The sequence below is a fragment of the Pleurodeles waltl genome, chromosome 5 (genome assembly GCF_031143425.1).
Source record: "Pleurodeles waltl isolate 20211129_DDA chromosome 5, aPleWal1.hap1.20221129, whole genome shotgun sequence".
In the NCBI taxonomy this organism is placed as follows: domain Eukaryota; kingdom Metazoa; phylum Chordata; class Amphibia; order Caudata; family Salamandridae; genus Pleurodeles; species Pleurodeles waltl.
Genome location: NC_090444.1, coordinates 432,694,086 through 432,714,252, shown reverse-complemented (window position 1 = coordinate 432,714,252; position 20,167 = coordinate 432,694,086).

Sequence of the window (20,167 nt, the reverse complement as noted above, 5' to 3'; positions counted from 1 at the left end):
CTGATGGTTTAAGGACAATTTGCTGAACACTTCAAGAGCCTATCCACCATTTTCCCTCCATTTTTTTAACATGTTGGCCAGTTGGATGATTTTGCAATTATATATTGATTACTGCACAATGAACTCCATTTATACATTACATGAATTTTCAATTATATGCAAATAAGCATAACATCTATGTTTGTGAACTGCGAGAAGTTAGTGAATAAAAGCTAGCATCCTGTGTTAAGGCAATCAATGCATTGTATTAATGATGAAAATCAGGCATGATGGGCATAGCCACTAGAATTAATATGCAAAGGAATAGCAATTAGAAGGGGCGGGATGACCTAATTATGTGTCATAAAAAACATAAGCATGTTTGGTGCTAAATGTCTACTTAATATTTTAATGAGAGGTATGTAAAGTTGCAAATTGCTGTGAAGCACAACTGTGAGTCGTTTTTTAAAACTTCAGAAGTTTTTTATTAAAAAAAAAAAAAGGACTGGAGCGATAAAGTATTTCTGCCACTGTGTGGTTCAGCAGGTAGGCTGCTGTCCCTGGCAGCTGACCCTTGCCCCATCATGTGGCACATCCCCTGGTCAGAGCCAGAGACCTACATACTGAACAGTCCCCTGCTCCACAAGCCCTACTTTCTTCCTCGATAAAGTAACTTTCTCTTAGTCCACTTGTGTAATTCCCTAGAGCTGGATACCCATACCCCTGCACTTTGCCTTTCTCCTCCATACGCTGGAATGCTGAATGGCAGAAAATGATTTGTGGACCACAGGCAGGTTAAACAGTCCAGGGTGCAAGACACAGGGAAGGTAATCTTAGCTTCAGTGACTTTAAGCAAATTTGGAAATCTTCACCCACCTGTCTTGAGAAGAGGTTTCTCAACTTTGCCCTAACTGTTAACACATTAACTTATAGCTATAAACTGTGTCACAATTCTTTAGAAAAATATAAATATTGAATAGATATTATTCGCCAATATACAATGATTTTGTCTTGCATGGAATAACAGGAGTGGCAATTTGGTTAGCACTGGCCCTTCTTTCACCAAATTAGAAATAGTTTGCCAAATACAAAATTACACTCCACAGACAACTTAATATTGTTGATGTTTACAAATTGCTGTTCTCTGGGCAGTGATGTGAGTCAAGTAGATGCAAAGTATTTAGGTGGCTATTACATGTCTGCCATCTGCCCTAGTTACTCCACTGCTTTGTGCACAAACCTGGATTACTCAAATAAGTTGAGCCATGTTGGATGACTTAGCAGTAAACAAGCCATACTCCAATATATCAAAAAGCCAACTACCCAAATTGTAGCTGTGATCCCAGCCTTTACCCAAAAAGGTCAGAAGAGTACCAAAGGTCAATTGATAAAATGGTCTGGTTAGTGTGTCTGCCAAACCAGTTGGTCTTGCAAGTCAATTCAAAGATGAACAGAGTGCAAGAAAAGAGCTAGCAGTCTTAATGACATTGAGAATATGAAATTGTATAGCTTCAGATCAAATCATAGTACTGAAACAGCATTGGCTGTAGCCACAGAGGAAATAAGATCTATTACAGACAACGGAGGGGGGAGGGAGGAGGGAAGTTGCTGTAATCCTTTCAGATCTGTCTCACGGCTTTCGACACAGTAGTAATTCGGTCCTCCTAAACTGTTTAGCCAATACAGGGATATGAGGATCTGTGCTGTATCGCTTTCGATCCCTTCTCACAGACAGAGAGCATACAGTCTTGACCAGAGAATTTAGATTAAAGCCCTTCTCAATGCCTTGCGGTGTTCCACAAGGGTCGCCACTAAGCCCCACACTTATTAATGTTTATGTGGCCCTTTTAGCCAAACTGATGCAATCGTTTGGCTTCACGACTATCTCATACCCCAACAACACCCCAATCATTGTGTCAGTTCCAGCAATGTGGACGTCACCCACCGTTTTAACAGTTGCATGTGTGAGGTTGCCAAATGGATGATACGTAACAGTTTAAAGCTAAACTCTGGGAGAACAGAAGTCATCTTTTTAGAAAAGGAATCTTAATATTGGAACCCGTCTTGGTGGCCCCAGCCCCTTGGCTTTCTTCCCACGTTGGTTTCGAAGTTAAGAACTTAGAGTGTTTTCAAGTTTATGAATAGTAATGCATGATTACTTAAACCCATTGCAAAAGTAAAAAAAAAAAAAAAAAAAAACCAGTACAATTTTAAATACTTTCAGCGCTGGTTAGATATTGAGCGCAAAAGCGCTGTGTAATAAAGTGCACTGCAGATCTTAAAGTGCATACAGGAATAGTCTTCAAGGCTTAACCTTTCGCTTCGGCTTAAAGTGCGTTAAAAGTCTATACAGGACAGTTTAAAAGAACACAATGTCCCCCATTAATGCTTGAAGTCGTTAAGCTGTTAACCAGCAGATTTTTTAACCAACCTATGCATTAAAAAGGAAGCTATACAGAGATCATATAGTCTGGGATGAGCTTTGGGGTGTACTTAATTGATTTCGTACCTAAGTCGTGGGCAGAGGAGAGCTTCTGAGTTCTTTAGAGTATTTGGCACATCTTACCAAAGATCTTACATCAGTTGATTCAAAACATGTTACTGAGGCCTCCTTGCAGGTGCGGACCACCTTCAGCAAGAAAACCGGCTTCAGCAGTGACCTCCTGACGGCGTCAAGAGTAGGTCAGCAGCACAGCAGATGGAGCCAAGACTCCTTACTGATGTCGCATAGCCTGCAAGCCCCACTCTTTCCCAGCTGAAACCAGGATGGATTGAAGTCTGCCATGGGTATGGCTAGCAGGCACAGGCACATGCCTTTACGTGTACGAGGATTGATAGCCTCTAAGAGATAGGGCTGAGGTCTGCCCACCAGATAAGATGAGTTCAATGGGTGTAAGATGTCTAAAGCTCGCAGAGAAGCTGAATCTTGCTGGAATGATACAAGGAGCACCTATTTGTTGAATGTCCTGTTCCATGAAGGAAGCTCAACTGAGTCAAGTGCTAAGGCTGCTGCATTTATTTGAAGGGACTGAAATGCCTTCTGTACCGGCCGCTGGCAAGGGTTCCCAGGCCTCTCAAAAGTTTCCTTCAGGCAGGCTTTCAGAGTTTGCTGGTGCTCTTAATATGATCGTGTGGAATTTCAAAATGTCAGACGCACAGGCTAGTCGTTGGCTGTCAGTCCAATTTCCAGACAAGTCCTAGATCTTCGCAGATGGTTGGGTAGTTGGAACACCTTCTTGTAATCTAGAGTCTGCGGATGGTCCAGAGTGCTAGCACAGTCCTCAGGAATGCCTGGTGCCCATAGCGGAGGGTCGGTAAGAGGCAGGCCTTTATAACCTTCAGACCTAGAGTAGCAGAGGCCCTTTTTAGCTTTTGGTTCAGGCTAGTGAGCCCATACATTATTGCTGCTGCTTTCTTTTTTAATTAAACTTTGTGTGCTATGGGCTTGGATGTTTCAGTGAACCAGACCCCTCAGTAGTTGTATTTCTGTGTCGTTTTGATGATGTTTGCCGCTGTGATCCATGCAAGTACTTTCTTTTTCTTGTAATACCCAAATATTATGACCTTGGACTTATCTTGAGAAAATTCAGTTCGTTATAGGAGTGGAGACTGTTTAGTGCATGCTGCAGACCCATTTTAGTATGGTCCATTATGACAGTGTCGTCGGCGTACTGTAATATATGTAGGGTTCAGTGGCCAAATCTTGGGGGCACCAGGCTACTGTTTGCTAAGGCTCTTCCCATGTCTGCTGTATATAGATTAAAGTGCAGCGTGGCAACTACACAGCCCTCTTTCAAACTGCCCTGGGTAGGGATTATGGGGGTGCCGGTGTTAGACCCGGTTTTAACGCGGACCCATGTTTCTGAGTAGAGAGACTATTGCCCGAAGGAGGATGGGGAGATATCCCACATACTTAGTTTCCTCCATAACGTTGATCGATCAACCTTATCAAAAGCGGCACTATAGTCAATAAAACAGCAGAAGAAATGAGGTTGATTCTTTTGGGCTGCTTAGTACGGCCAGAGATGTAATACTGTTGATGGTTGATGCCACTGCGCAAAAGCCTGTTTGAAAGAATAGGAGTATGTTATTGTCATGTGCCCAATCTTCTAGCTCCTTCAGTAGTAGTCGTGCGTAGGCTTTTGCCTTAAAGTCCAACAGGGCTATCAATCAGTAGTTGGGTCTCCTTTTTTAAAGATTGGGTACAGGATGGAGCCCCTCCAAGCCACAGGAATTTTGGTGTTAAGAAAAACTTGATTGTAAAGAGGGGTTAGCAACTTGGCCCAGCCTTCTGATGCGCAACTGAAGATTCCAGCAGGGAGCCCTTTTGGTCCTGGAGTCCCATTGTTTCTCATTTCCTTGATAAGTTTACAAACCCGGAGCTGGTTTGTAAGATCTGACTGGTTCTCAGTCTGCAAAATGTCTCTTTCCACATTTGCCAAGTTAGCTGGGGCCGTTGGGTGACTGCTACATATGTTACCCAGTCTCCTTCCGGGACTCGGTGTTCTCTGGTCTGGTATGGTGATTTTAGTTTGCTGATATGATTCCAAAAACAGATTAGACCGCTTTCCTGGAGCATTTTGTGGACCTTTAACTATTCATTGTCTTCCTTAGCTTTCTTACAATTCTAAACTACCTTCTTAAGATGCCTTGCCGTTATTATTGTACAGTTGGATTTGTGGTCTCGCCAAGCCCTTCTTAGCACATTTTGTGAATTTAAAATGTTGGTGTTATGCATCCGCTGTCTTTTAGGGGGCCTGATGCTTGCAGAGAGACCATGAGCTCAGATAGGAGGTTGCACCTCCCGGAGTGCAACTCATTTGGCGGACTTCTGGAGTCTGTTGTGACCTTAAGGAGCCCTTTAGTCCCTGGAGTGGTGTTGCCGCCCTTCATTCCAGCCTCCTGGGTGAGCTTTGATTCTTCTTGTGCGCGAAGATCTCAATGTCTGAAGTTTCGCTTCTGCATGTACTCCCATATTTACAGTCAGCGTCAGGGGATTGTGATGGCTTTTTCTCCTGTTGTGTATCTCGAAGTTCATAAGATCATTTGCTAGGGTTTATGACAGTTACAAGTAATTTATTGTTGCGATGTCCCTGAATGTCCGGGGAAGTCGCAATTCTGCCACAGTGGCCTTGAATACTTGTTCCGCTGAGACTAGCTTGTATGTTCTCAGAAGGCTGCTCATTGTAACCTGTGCCTTGGAATTTCAGGCAGCTAATCCATTAGTTCCCAGGTCCTTCGTGTGAGGTATGTTCCAAGGGGATCATTTCCAGACTATTACAAAGTTCCTCTGTTGCATGTGACTGTGGTTTTCTGCGTGTTATGATAACAGTTGCTCAAAAGCAAAGGAATCTTTCTATGATATCCCTGAAACTGTTGCCACTTGAAGGGAATGATGATTTTGTGCAAGGAGCACAGTTTTAATCCTGCTATTTTGGTTGATGAAAACTGAATGGCCTCACGGCAGTCGGACACAAATACGCTAGGTCTTGGAGTAGGTTTAAATACTTCATAAAAGCAGTCTAAAACTGTTGGTTTAGATGTTCACGTTTCCTTCAACCAGATAATGTTGCATCCATGCAAGAAGGTCACTGCTGGTTGGTACTTGAGCACAGTCTTCAGACCTGCCACATACCACAATGTTATGGTGAGTTTGGACTCACCTGTATACTTCCAAGGCTGCTCTTGTGCTGCCTGATGATGGCTGGTCTCACGGGTACCCCTGTGAGGTGAGTTTTGCTGGATCTGTGTATTATTTCCATAGCTGCTAGTTGTACGTTACCTTCCTTTTGTAGTGAGCAACATATTTCCAGGGAGTTTGAGGCTTTCAAAGCGCTAGGCAACCATTCATGAGTGGCACCCCATTCCCCTTTTAGAAGTGATCTCTGTAACCTTGGTGCCGCGTACAGAAGTAGCACAGGAGGATATTTGGATGGGTGTGGTTTTAAAAGTTCTATTCCCCTATCAAGGGTGTTTGCTTAATTCAGGATGGCATCAATGACGTCCACTCTTAGCCATGTAGTTACGATGGCATCTGAGGAACTTTTCCCTGCGATCTTTGCAAACTTTACAGAGATTATTTTGTCAGAAGTTATTTTGTCCAGTGCGCTGAAACGTTGGAACAGACGTAGAAGGTTCCCCTCTGTTTAATGTGTCATGGGCCCCATTTGGGGGTATAATGCTGAATGAATGCCAGTTCGAGCCAGTGTGCTGGCTCAGATTAAGTGAGATCCTTGTGTTTTACACCACATGGCTCTACCTGCTGTTATGATTTTTCTGGTTGATGCAAAGAGTGACTTGCGTTGTGATGGAGAGAACTGGGTGCTTTGGCCTGATAGATGTTTGCTTTTGGCAGGGATTAGAACAGTTCAATTTCCTGCAATGCCACCGATTTTTTGGTGACAGTGCCTGGTGTTCACTGTGTCTATTATTCATGCTGTTTGCTGCTCCACAATATGTGGGATTCCCTTCCTTTGGGTGGTACTGTTCTGGAGGATGGCTTAACTCCTGTCTTGCTGTTCTACGGACTGATATGCCTAGCATGCTGTTTTCTTGCCAGTGCTCGTTTTGGCTGTCGCTTGTATGGGCAGAAAGGTCTTTAATTGGTTGCGCGCCTAGAATTTGGTCTCCGTATAAAGAAGTGTTGATACCCATGTTAACCGTTTGTGCCTTTTGCGGCCCTGGGGCTGATGTGGATGAAATCAGTAGGTGCCCTTGAGTTGGTATGTCGAATGGCAGGGCCCCATTAAATGTCTATGAGGGTTGTCAGAATATCCAGTTGAGCAGATATGTCTGGCATCTTCCCTTATTCGTAACCCTACCTGCAGCTTGTCTGGTTGGGGCTTTGTAATAGTTAAATAAGGAGGTGCCTCCCTGGGTCTGGTTGTGGGCGGTTATCATGGCACTGGTTGCAGGCACCCATGTTGTTCCTTCCAAAGTAACTGTGACCTTTATGGCCTGTGTGGGGAAAGGTTCTGAGACAATTGCTATTTTTTGTTTCCCTGGAGCACTGGGAGTGGCCGTTGAGCTGAATTTACCTGGTTCCCATTGCCCCTTGATCGGAGGAATCTGACATGATTTCAGGTCCGTTATCAGATAGAAATGGCATTGTGGCTTCTGTGTTTCCCTTAATTGCTTTAGGCTGAATATGGGGAAGAGCTTTGGAGAGATGTCCCCTTGGTCTGGTTGGGAGGTAAACATTGCCCCTGTGATTATTGAACTCAGTGTGGCGAGGCTCTGTTTTTTTGCGTTTTTTTGTGTGTGTTTTCTCAGACTCTTTTTTGCCCTCCTTGTGAGTTTAGGAAAACTGGATGTACCAGGTGGGGGTGTTGGGCCAGATAGGCAGACATGCGTTCCCTCTTCCACCTGTCTTGGGGGAGGTGATGCCCTTTTTGTGCGAGGAGTGCATATAGATTGAGTAGTCGTTGTCTGGGTCCCTTGAGCAGCCCCGGTTCAGACCCTAATTGGGCTGGAGTTCTTGACACTGCAGAGATCTGGTATTGATGTCCATTGTATTTATTGTCTGGGCGCTACCCGAGACCATGGTGTTTAAATCAGTTCTTGGGTCTCGGGATGGAGTCTGGACGCTCTTGATGAGTGTCCATATTATCTCAGGCAGAGTGCTTAGTTTGTTTATCAGCGGCGAACATGCACAAGACTGGTCGACCTTGGGCCACCATAGTGAGTTTTCTAGCCGATTTAATCTGAGTCCCAGCTTGGTTAAGGTTGAAGCTATGGATTGGATTAGATTGATCTGAAGCTCCATATACTGTGCTTGCCATTGTGTCTTGTTTGATACTGATGGAAGAAAGAGACGCCCATGGAAGACTGTAGGCCCCGGTTTGAGGGGAGGCATAATCACATATCGATTGGGCTAGTGGGTTTGTGATTGCAGTCATCCATGGCACAGACTCCCGCACACTGGTCTGTCTCAAGCTGGGCTTCCAGTGATGCAAGAAAGCGGTCCGAGAGGTTTTCTAGTTCTTGGTCCGATACGCTTTGCCTCCTGGGCTTTTTATCGGGTGAATGAACGCTAGCCTGGGCAAGGAAGCCCCCAGCCTGTTTGTTTACATGCTCATTTTCTGATGTCAGCAATGGGAAACAGGGGGTATCATACTGTCATGGACTACAGCAGTCACCACCAGTGCGTGTGCCTGCAAATTGCTTGGTGGAGTTGCATTTTCTGGGCTCTGGTTATCTGAGACCTGCTGATCCAGAAAGAATGCATCCTTCAGTACTGCGATTGCCTGGGTTATTTCCTGAGGGCCAGGTGATGAATCAGCTGTAGGGGCCCTCTCTCAGTTCTGCTTATCCGCTGGAAACCTTGAGGAGGAGTTTAGCCTATAGGGCTCTGGTGACCCACCCAAATGCTCACTCACTGGCTCACTGTCTAGTGTTGTGGTGCTCGCAGACTGCTCCTTAGGCTGCTGGGAGCCCTTTGAATTAGCTGTTTAAAGGCCCTTGTTGGAGGTTAAGAAAAAGTATTCATTGATCAACCCTTGTGTCAAATTTAAGGCCAGGCTCCCCTTGGTCTTGGTGCTTGATGGTCCCGTAGGTTTCTTTGTGGGGGTTGGTGGTCCTCTGTGTCAGAGTCCTGTAGACCTTGCCTTCTTGACTTGGTCGGGGGCTGATACTGGAGTTACGTCCACGCTCCTTAGTGGGCGCTACAAGCGATGTGATGTAGCTCGTCTCTGATTCAGATGCTGTATCCAGTGCTTGAAGAAGAGGGTGAGTCCACTGCGTTGTACTCAATTCTTTTCCAAGGATATGCCTTGCTTTTCGGCATTGTCCCAGATTGTTGGGTGGTTACTGGCAGTGTGCTTTTTGCTGGCGCCTCGTGGCAAAGTTTAAAAGTTGTAGCACTGCCTTTCCTCCCTTGCCTCCTTGCTTGGAGATCTCCTGCGCGGACCAGTCTAGGGCCTTCAGTGGGGGCTGAAGGAGAGGCACGCTAGACGCAAAGCACTCACTGATGCGTAGGTGGTTGGCTGCGGGTGCGGCGTAAGAGTGGTTAGGCTCTATTCCTACTCCTGCATGCTGCTACTCATCACTTGCCACTCCCTGTAAATGCATATTGTTGCTAATTGTGCTTTGGTTGTGCCCCAGCGGACTTTGATAAGTTGAACGCCTTTTTATAGAAGTACTTTCCCTTTAATTTCCTTATGATTACAATTTTGTTTTTCCCTCTTGTTTCTTCTTCTAGTTGCATGTGTTGGCTCCTTTGTCTCCTTTATTCTTCGTGGGCGCTTGAGTACAAGAACTACAGCAGGCGCAAGCTGCACCGGCCTAATGCCGGCCACCTTCACACTCTAACTTTTCCCCCCCCCAACACTGCAGCTATGGCTGTGAACTCCCTGACTCAAGAGAGCCAGAGACCCAGTGAGACAGTTAGCCGGCGAAGGTAGGTGAAGAGTCGGTTCAGGGGAGAGGTCGAAGGTGATGGAGGGAGGATTAGGGGTGGCTGCGACAGAGGAGGATGGGGGGAGCGAGACTACTCCCTAATGCCTGGGGTTCTGGGGCACGAGGCAGGTCACGGGCATCACTGCCACCCACTGGCTCTAACTTCGCCTCACCCTGTTGGACTTCCTTGCTTCTGATTGCCTCTTTTGCTCCTCTCCTCGTCCTGTTGTAACTCCTTACTTCCGCTTGCCTCCTTTGCTCCTTGCTTACGCTCGCCACTCTCCACACCGCTTGCCACTAACCATACCTCACTGTGCTGCCTATGTTGACTCAGTGGTAGGACAGGCAAGGATACTAGGAGCCAGTTTGAATGCAACAGCCCTTTTCTTAGGAGTGATTCTTGATGCTAGTCTCTCATTCAGAGATCAGATTAATAAACTCACTTCTACTTGCTTTTTTCTCCTAAAGACGCTGAGTAAAAGCCTTCATTCCTTATGATTTGCAGAAATCAGTGGTGATTGTATTGGTTCTGTCCAGGCTGGATTACTGTAATGCCCTTTACCAGGGCATTCAACAGCATTTTCTAAATAAACTTCAGCTTTTGCAGAACGCAGCAGCTTGTCTCCTCAAAAAGATACCCAAATATCAATCAGTTTTGAAGGCCTTAGTGGCTCCCTTTCAAGAAACGAGTTGCCTTCAAAGGCTCTCTACATAGCACATAAATCCCTTCATGAGACAGTGCCAGAATATTTGAGAAAAAAGTTCTCTTGGTACATTCCAAGGAGAAGTTTCTCTGGTGCAAAAACAGTTTCCATTCCTAATTGCAATAAGGAATCTTTGGGCAGTAGTAGTTTAGTTTACTCCACTTGCAATTTGTGGAATAAACTCTCTTGGAAGCTTAATAATCAGCAGAATCTCTCTCATTTTAGAAAATCACTCAAGTCCTGGCTTTTCTTTGCTTACTCTGCAATCCTTTAGCTGCTTTATACCTGATACAAGCTAGCGCCCCGACACAGTCGGGCATTCATGTGCTCAATAAATATCATCATCATCACTGCTAATGACAAGGTAAGGAGTGAGCATCATGACCCATTTGAGCCGTTGTCTCCCGAGTCATGGTCATTTCTCACACAACGATTAGTACCATTTTATATTTAATGGATCTGTTTTCAGTGCTCGAGTCTGTTCATAAATTGGCAGGGTAGTCTCTGGATGCAATGCCATCTAACAGTACATAGGCTGCGCCTCCGGGCTCGGGCCCTCACAGTCACTGGTCCTATCTCCTTCCTTCATCGCTCTGTGTAGTTCTGGTGCTTCTCTCTGTGGGCATTCCTCAAGACTAAGCTCCTTCTGTGGTGTGTACCCAGTCTGCTCTTGCCTAGACTTTCTCCGTGCAATTCCAGGATTCTACTTCTTGCATGGTATTGTGGCAGTCAATGAGATTGTCCTTTGGACACAGCCTCGCCTTTACAGTCTACCAAGAATGGCACTGTGTCCTTATAAAGCAAAGTGGATCTGGACCTCTAATCAATCAAAAACAAACAGATGTCCCCCATGCTAAGCAATTAGGCCACAGTTATAAGTACAAAGTGAGTAATTTCATTGTATCATGTGAAAAAAGAAATCAAAAGAATCAAATAGATATTTTTTGGCAGTCTATATTCAACAGAAATTTATGAGTACAATTAGTAATGAGCTGTTTGCAAGTGCTGATTTAAAGCATTACCAGCAGCTAAATAACAGTAAATACATTCAGGAATGTTTCATATAAATGTTATTAGTGCGCTAAAAAACCTTCACTGGTGTGATCAGTGACAAATAATTGAAATTGTTACATTGATAAAGACTCAAAGTACAATTGAGTGCTTTTTTGTTGTTTATATGATCTTGGATTCATGGGACAGAATGTTCAACACATATTCACCCCAGAAAGCGCAAAAAAAGTTGGGTGGCTCATTTTAGCTGGTGAATTGTTCAATGAGGTCCTGGTTTTCTTGATTGGCTATGTAGATGTCACTAATATAACTGGAGGGGTCTCGTCAGCATGGTGCTGCAATTTGATGTCTGGAAGAGATTCCAAGAAGAGTTACTTAAGGGGTCTTGCCCACCCAAAGGGGAAAGGAAGGGGTGACCTAGAGGAGGGAGAAAAATTATAGAGCCATTTACTTAAATCTCGGGAGGAGATTTTCCACACTGGAAAAACAGTGCTGCCTGCCTATTGAAGATGGCAAGGACACTCTAAAACATATACACAATAATCTGAGGAACACAATCAATTAAGAAATCAATAAAGTTTTCCCTGTCGGATAAACATATTTAAATCTGACTCACACTGTTCTTACAGGCATTACATTAATTAGCCACAGTCCTAACTAATCCACACCCAGTTATACAATCCCTCACATCGCTCATCAGCACTCATTCACAACACCAATGTCTCATCAGCCTCCCAAATATCAATTTCAACAGAACTGTACAATACCACTCATAACATTCATAGTTTCTTGGTATAACCAACTACAGACTTTCACAAAAGGAACATCACCCTTTACTCCCTCGTACACAAGCTTCGCCCCACCCTCTCACCACTGGCCACACGTGCCTGAATCCTGCCATGTACTCCATGTAATAACCTTCTGTTGTTTCCACCACTAGTACCATTATTTACTCCCACAATTTCAAAGAGCACCCTTGTTTTCCTGCAGCCACGTAACGACACAAAGTTTGGAAAGTGACTCACAAGACTACTCATACCTCGCCTTCAGGCAATGACACCGTTTTCTACTGTCCATTATACTTGTAGGAAATTGGGTTACAGGTTGAGGGGAAACCCTACTCAAGCAGCAACTACAACTTTTGACTGGATGAAACACAAGTAAAACCCTAAATTAACTTGTGCTCAAAGCTCTGGTAGCTTGACACAAAAGCAGTCAGGTTTAACTTTGAGGCAATGTGGAAAGTACTTATGCAGCAAACAAACAGTAAAAACGTGAAAACACAAAATAAAAATCTCACATCAATTTAGTAAAAGAGAGTGAAATTTAATAAATTATTTGACAGCAAAACAACAAAAATCCTATTACTAGAACCACAGAAATGCAATTTTAAAGGTTTCTGAAAATCAAGTACTAAGAAGCAACAAGCACCAACCAAGGTTATCTGGTCATGGTACACTTGGTCCAAGACACTAGTTCGGGCTGTCTGCGATGGAGTGGAGGCTGTATACAGGACTGACTTCAGTCTGTTGAAAAGCACCTTGTGGGCCTGGGCGTCGAGTTGCAAGGTCCAGGCGTCGAGCTGGGCAGGCCAGCGTTGACAGTCATCACACATTTGGCAGATTCGATGATAGTCGATGAAGAGCCGTGATGCGAGGTCCTGTGTCTTTGTTGAGGAAACCAGTGGGACTTGCAGAGACTTGCACTGCTATGCAAAGGTGCAGAGAATGAGATGTGTTGGGCTGGGCCACTGTCATGTTGGGCTGTGTCGGTATCGAAGAAGCCATCGCGGCTTGTGAGGACTTGGTGGGTTGTGTTGCACTGTGTTGAAATCGAAGAAGCCTGTTATTTCCCCTATGGGCTGAACAAGGGACTACTTTAAAACTCCACACACAGGCTGCAAAGGCAGGCCTAAGACATGTTTAAAAAGGCTACTCAAGTGAGTGGCACAATAAGAGATGCAGTCCATAGTAGCATTTAATTTATAGGCCCTGGGTACATATAGTACCACTTTCCACTTTATTAGGCTCCTGCAGTAAACTAAATGTGCCATTTGGGAGCAAGCAAATGTTACCATTTTTAGAGATGAGAGCACAAGCACCTTAGCACTGGTTAGGAGTGTTAAAGTGTGTAGAGCCTTAAAGCCAGCAAAAACTATGTCAGCAAACACAGGAGGACCCAAGGCAGAAAGTTGTGAGAAAACCGCGCCAAGGATGTCAGGTCCAACAGTACTCTTTTACAGCCATAGAGACATACCTCTGAGCTACTTGACACCACTTCTCACTAATATCACTAGCCTGTTCTCAACCCACTCACAACTCCAATCAGTCCCACCCTTTCAACTCAGCCGACAACCAAACTCTATTGCACCAAGCAACACCTACCTAATTCACCCCACACCTCCAATGATTACTGCAGTGATTACTACAATCATTCACATGTCACTCAACGTCCTCCACAGTTGTTCAAAGCACTACTTGTGTCACTTAGTGCCATCTACACTGACTTGGTGCACTATTAATTTACCACACAACCCACTATTTGACCTATTTTAGCACCAAAATACCCAAGTGCGGGTGAATGTTAGTGCTTTATAAATCCAAAGTCAAGCAATCGAATCTAGTTAAGCTTGTCAGCTGCTTATGCAGTCACCCACTCAGAACATCACTCACAACTAGAAACTGCTTGCCTTCATGCACATAAACTATAGTAAATATTCTCAGCCAATTACAAAGCAAATCATTATATACTACAGTGTATCCACCACTTCATGCTGTACCACTCATCAAATATTACATTTAGGCTCACTCACTAATCACACCAGTCATTATAATGTTCCTTAGCTACAGTGGCATATACTTCCCTCGCTTTATACACTAAAGCCACTCAAAATACTTTTCTCAACTCAAAACATATTTGATCGCACCACTCTCCAACAGCTACCAATACTGTTCACAGCCACTAGACCAATGACTCAGCATGAACACTCGACACACCCTTCTACAGAATCCCTCAATCAAACCACCACTTAACTGCAGCATGCTAATCATCCACCCTCAAGGATACTGAGGCACTCATTACAAGTGCCCATGAAAATAGGCCTAATTTCCCTGCCCCCTCTAGAGAGATCAATACCAGGGATACAAGTAACTCCAGTGGGTGGAAAATGGGATTACACCCTTTATGAATTGGACCCTCGAGGTCAGAGGTTTCCAATTTTTTTCAGAATCAATTGGTATTTGTACAGCGCAGCTATCACTCAAAGGGGTATCCAGGCGCTGGGGGCTGATGCTCCTGACAGCCTCTCGTCAAAGAGCCAGGTCTTGAGCTTCTTCCTGAAGACGGGAAGGTTGTGTGCGGTTCACAAGTGGTGGGGGTGGTCGTTACAGGCCTTGGCTGTGAGCTAGGAGAAGGGATAGCCTCCGCAGCAGCTTCGGTGGACGCATAGGACATGTGCGAGGGCGAGGAAGATTGTCTGGAGTTCTCTGGAGGGTTGGTGGAAGGTCAGATGGTAGTTGATGTGTATGAGTCCAATGTTGTGAAGGTGTTAGTTGGCAAGGGTCCGAACCTTGAATTTGTATTTCTTATCCACGGGCAGCCAGTGGAGGCTTCTGAGGTGAGGGGTGATGTTGGTACATTTGGGGAGGTCTAGGGCGAGTCTGGCTGCAAAGTTCTATATAGTTAGGAGGCGGTTGAGAAGTTGGGTGGTGGGTAGAACCATGACCCAGTCAGTCAAAAAAGAAGTTTATTTATACTTTGTTATTTAAACTAAACCACATAAAAACACACTTTCAAACATTCTTTAATAGTTTACACATCAAGATCTTTATAGGAAGGAAACAATTCCTACACTAAACTAAAACAAAAACTCTTCCAATTGCACATAACTTATTTATTGCTTATAAACCGCTCAAGGTTAAAAACCTTGTAAAAAACGAATTTACAGTTATTAGAAATCTTCATATTGAACATGATACATCAAGGTATTTCACATTAGTTAAGAGCTCTTTTACTTGCCTACTTTCTAAAACATCATATTTGATGAAAACTGGTCTTAAAAATACCTCACGGCGCATCAATAGCTTTTGACAAGCTAGAAAAGCATGCAGGCAATCACCTTTCACATTAAGTCCACAGGAACATTTTCCATTTGCATCTATTATCACATTTATTGCAGTTTCACTCCTATTGTACGGCTGTAGACTGATTCTAAACTTTAACAGCTCCTGTCTAAGGAGGAGGTTCAGTATGGCATCTATTAAGGACAAGGAGGCGAAGATTAGGCTATTCTCTATCTCACTTTATTTTCACAGCAGCCATTCAAAGGACATCTTGAACTGGGAACAACGAGGGAAGGAGCGTCATTTTCCATGATGCTTCAGTACATAGTCAACAATACAGCATCCAATCATATGCCAGCATCGCCCTTCAAAGTCCTCCCTTCAAGGTCCTCTGATGAAGTTCCATCTCCCTCTTTCTTCCTGCGAAAAAAGCCGCCCCATGTAATTATCACTCCTGTTTGGACAACACTGTCCCTGAGATGCAAGAGAAAAAGAAAGGATATAACCACATCCTTCCTAAAGGCTCCTATAATGTGTAAATACCACTCAACCAAACCAGTGTATAAACATGGAGTAAATAACAGGCCTGTGGCATTAACCTCATCCAAGCCACTAGCAAAAAGAAGAATGAAGTAAATTGGAACGTGTGATAACATCTGGAACCAAGGAAGAAAGGATAGATAAGTATACCCCCTGATAGTTGTGGATCCCTTAGGACAACTTGGATTACCTCATCGATGTAGGGGTCAGAAAAGTCCTGTTTGGGGAGGGCTAATTCTCACCACCATGTCCTTAATAGAATTGAAATATTTTGTTACGATAGCTAGGAAATTTTTCATTCTATGTCAGGACCGGAGGTGAGGTTTAGGCTGGTTCAGAGCTTCTCCACTACTAGGGATGCTAAATGCTGGACTGGTTTGAAGTAAAACAGCTTAAAAGCAGAGTCTGATGACCAGTCCACTGTGTTAAGAATGTCCTCCAGGCGGGCGCCTAAAGAGAATGCCTTCAAGGCCATAGCTCCCTGGACAGAATGAGCACCAAACAAAGAGGTATCCATGCCAGCCTCCTGCAAGGCCCATTTAACCTATCTGGCTATAGAGGGGGATGAAACTCCTTTATGGGGTTTGGTGAGAGCGATGAGTAGCTGTTTTTCCATGTGAGGGCGAACCTCCTCCGTCATGGATTAATAGGCTTTGAGAGTCTTAACTACACACAGCTTGGGAACGTCCGGGAATGTAGGATAAGATACCACTGTTGAATTAGATTTCATTCTCCTAGCGATATGAAAGATTACCACATCTGGGGTGAATACCTGTTAGATCCAAGGCACGTACATCCTAGAACCTCCGGCAAAAAAGCAGGCAAAGTAAAGTTGACAATATCGCGGACAACTGCTTCCTAGATAGGTATTAATTCGCTGGTTACGATTTACCTGGGTTCGGGAGACAAGGACAATCTAACTCCCCTCTGGAGCTTTCAAACCAAAGGGTGCTCCCCTACGGGTGGGGCGCCCATCCACAGCGACATGACGTGCTGGGATGGCTGATCTGAATATATTGATGGATCAGTATTCCAGGCCTCCGGAAGCTCAGACAAGAAAATTCAGGATATGGACAACATCCACCCCCACAGGATCCAACTGTCATGACTGACACCAACCAAGCCATCGAGATCAAGATGACCGATAGCGTCTGGTAGTGCTGTCCATCCATGATTTAGTGAAGAGTGTCGCAGCTTCCCCTTTAGTCCCCAGGACTTTCCAACATTCCCAGTAATCCTCCATGCCATGAGACTGAGAGAGCCTTGTTCCACCAGATGATGACAATTCCCTGTGGGATTCCAGAAGAGATCCGGAAATAGGGGTAGGCGGATTGGAAAATCTCAAGAAAGTTCCATCAGAACAGGAAACCAAACATGAGACCTTCAAATCAGGGTAACTACCATTAGGTCCACCATCTGCCTCCAAAGCTCGGTCAAGAGTCTCATGAGCATCACAAACGGAGTAAATGCATACCCCTTCTCCTTGCTCCAGTCCTGGAGTCTGTCACCATTGCATCGGGATCCGGTCTCCAACTGCAATACCTGTGCAGTTGATGGTCCAGGCAGGAGGCAAACAGATCCATGGTGAATGGACCCCACATGTCCTGAATTCCCTGAAAACACCCATGGATGCCGTTGCCAGAGGCTGGCATCCCTCCAATGTTGGGATTGCCAGTCCGCCACCCGGTTGTCTAACCCCGGGAGGTGTTCTGCCGTGACTGAGATCTTATGGTGTAGGCAATGGGACCAAAAGTCCCAGGCTAGGACTGAGAGAAGTTTGGACTTCGTTCCTCCAAGATGTAACAGACCGCCACGACATTGTCCATCTTGAGAAGGACGCAAAACTGGGCTTTGCCTTTGGTCCAGCATTTGACAGCAAAGCACCCCGCCATTAACTCCAAGCAGTTTATGTGGAATGCACACTCCGCAGAAGACCAGTTTTCTCCAGTGGAGAATGGCCCACAGCGGGCTCCAAAGGCTGGCATCGGATTCTATGACCAGATCCGGTTTGGATCCAAAAATAGCAAGCCCCTTCCAGGCTTCCATACGTGCAATCCACCACTGGTGCTCTTCTTTGGCCTTGCCCGAGAAAGGAATCGTCTGGGAATAAGTGAGGCCTTTACAGAGATGAGATATTTTCAGGTGTTGTAAGGCCCGATAATGCAGAGGGTCCAGAAGAATTGCCTGAATGGAGGACAACAGGAGGCCTACTATTGGGGCTATCTGTCTTAGAGAGGTAGAGGGCTAGGACAAAGTCCTCCTGGGCTTGAGTTTGATTCTGGATAGTATTCGGGATGGGAGGCTCAGGGAGGCCCTTACAGAATCCAGCACAAATCCCAAGAATTGTATGGTTTGAGTCGGAGCGAGGGAGGACTTTTTCTCGTTGATTATAAAAACCAAAAGGTTTCAGAAGTGTGACCATTTGTTGCATGTCAACCAATCAACGTGAAGGGTATTGGTCCGTGAGCAGGATGTCGTCTACCTATATTAGAAGACGTATCCCTCTTGCTCGAAGATTTTCCACCACTGGTTTCATGACCTTGGTGAAGCACCAAGGGGCGGAGGGCAGACCGAAAGGGAGGGAGTCGAATTCGAAGATCTGAGAGTGCCACTGAAACTGCAGGAAGTGCGTGTGAGGTGGGAAAATTGGAACCGTAAGATGAGTGTCCTTTAGGTCAAGACACACCATCCAATCGTTTGTCTGCAGGAAATCCCTGAGGAGGTGGGTTCCCTCCATTCTGAAGTGACAAAACATGAGCCATTTGTTGAAGTCCTTCAAGTTGATAACAGGGCGTTGGCCTCCGTCCCGTTTCTCCACCAAGGAAATAAATTGCTGAGAAAGCCCTGAGGATGTAGATGAGCCGGAGAAATTGCTCCCTTGCGTAGCAGCTCAGAGATCTGTGTATACCAGAACCCTCTGTGGTGGGGAAAATATCACTCGATCTGAAAGCACTGCACCGTCAGCAGTACCCAGGCGTCTGAAGTCAGTGATTCCCAATTGATATAAAATTGTGCCAACCTGCCCCCAAGTTGCGTCCCTGAGTGGGACTGAAAACTCACCATCAGAGGAACCGTATGAGAAGTTGTTCCAGAAGTTTTCCCTGGAGCCTTGTTGACAAGGGTGACTTTGGGTGGGGTAGAAGGTGGAAAAACCTGTGGAGTCTTGCCACTGGCCCCTATGGACTGCCGTACCTCTGTTGAGGGGCTGCTATAGAGCTCGGCCGGCCGAGCGCCTGCTTCCTCAACTGGCTGTCGCAAAAACATGGAGTGAGTATTCCTTTGATGGAGGTATGAACTTTATTTAGTGACGTGAACTTGTTCACAAGCTTCCCCAGCTCACAAATGAATGGGTCGCCAAATAAATTACTGTCAATAGGGAGGTATGGGACCTCTTCCAAATATTCAGAGGGTTCTGCTTCAGAGTGAGCCTCTGGATGTTGCATATTTAAATTAGGGCCGTTAAGGCCTGGAGCTCAGAGGGCTATAAAACAGCTGGGAATGACTAGTGCAGTGAGCTTAAAGTGCAGGATAAACTGTCCAGAACGAGGCTTAGTTTGGCCTGGGAAAAGATAACCCCATGTTTGAGCGGGGCGAGGGATTTTAATATTGCTGCCTGGGTCGGGTTCCCTAAAGAATTCTTTAGTCCTACCCGAGGGTGGGTGTTTAGACTCCGGTGGGGGGGGAGGGGTGTCTCAATCACAGCAAACACTGTGTGTTACGCCGAAAACAGTCTGACACGTCTCTCCGCAGGGGGAAACTGATGGAGAGACGCGTCGGCCTGAGGTATGCGTGGAATGTGAAACTCTAGTGGCTGGCTGACTGCAATCGCACCCTGAGCCCTGCTGTAATCCTTAAGTAAACAAAAGGCAGCCACGGAGGAGCGGTGGAACATTTCCGTGGTCACCCTCAAACAAACAAGCATTTGCAATGCAACGGGTCGCGGGTTTGCTCGTGTTAGAGCTGATAGCGTTGTAAACTCCTACCCTGACTTTTTAATGAAACCTATCGGCAATAGTGCATTTATGTACGTAACCAGAAAAAGTGCAATTAACTGTGTAACAGGGCCGATAATATGTAAAGCGCTCGACTTCTGCCAAGCCAGATCGCACTGGGAAAATAGAGAAAAAGTAGTACACAAGCCAGACAGAAAACAGCGAGCCTCGCATGTTTTCTGTACTTGGTCGATGCGTTCGAGGAGGGCTCTACACTGGAAAAGGCATGACATGTGCATGCCTTCCACTAATGATATCAAGCACATTCTAATAGGCAACCCCACAAGCCAATGACAGACACTGGCCTGACGTGAGGTGGACAGGGCTCCGAGCCTTTTTTAATTACTAAAACGTCTTGCTTAGCGAAACGCATGCGCAAGCACATGCAACGCAGGCTCGACCCTAAAAAGGTTAGCACAGATAGTACAGAATATTGCCAAGTCAAAAACCAAAGGAGACAGAGAGGCACTTATCTAAACGGCTA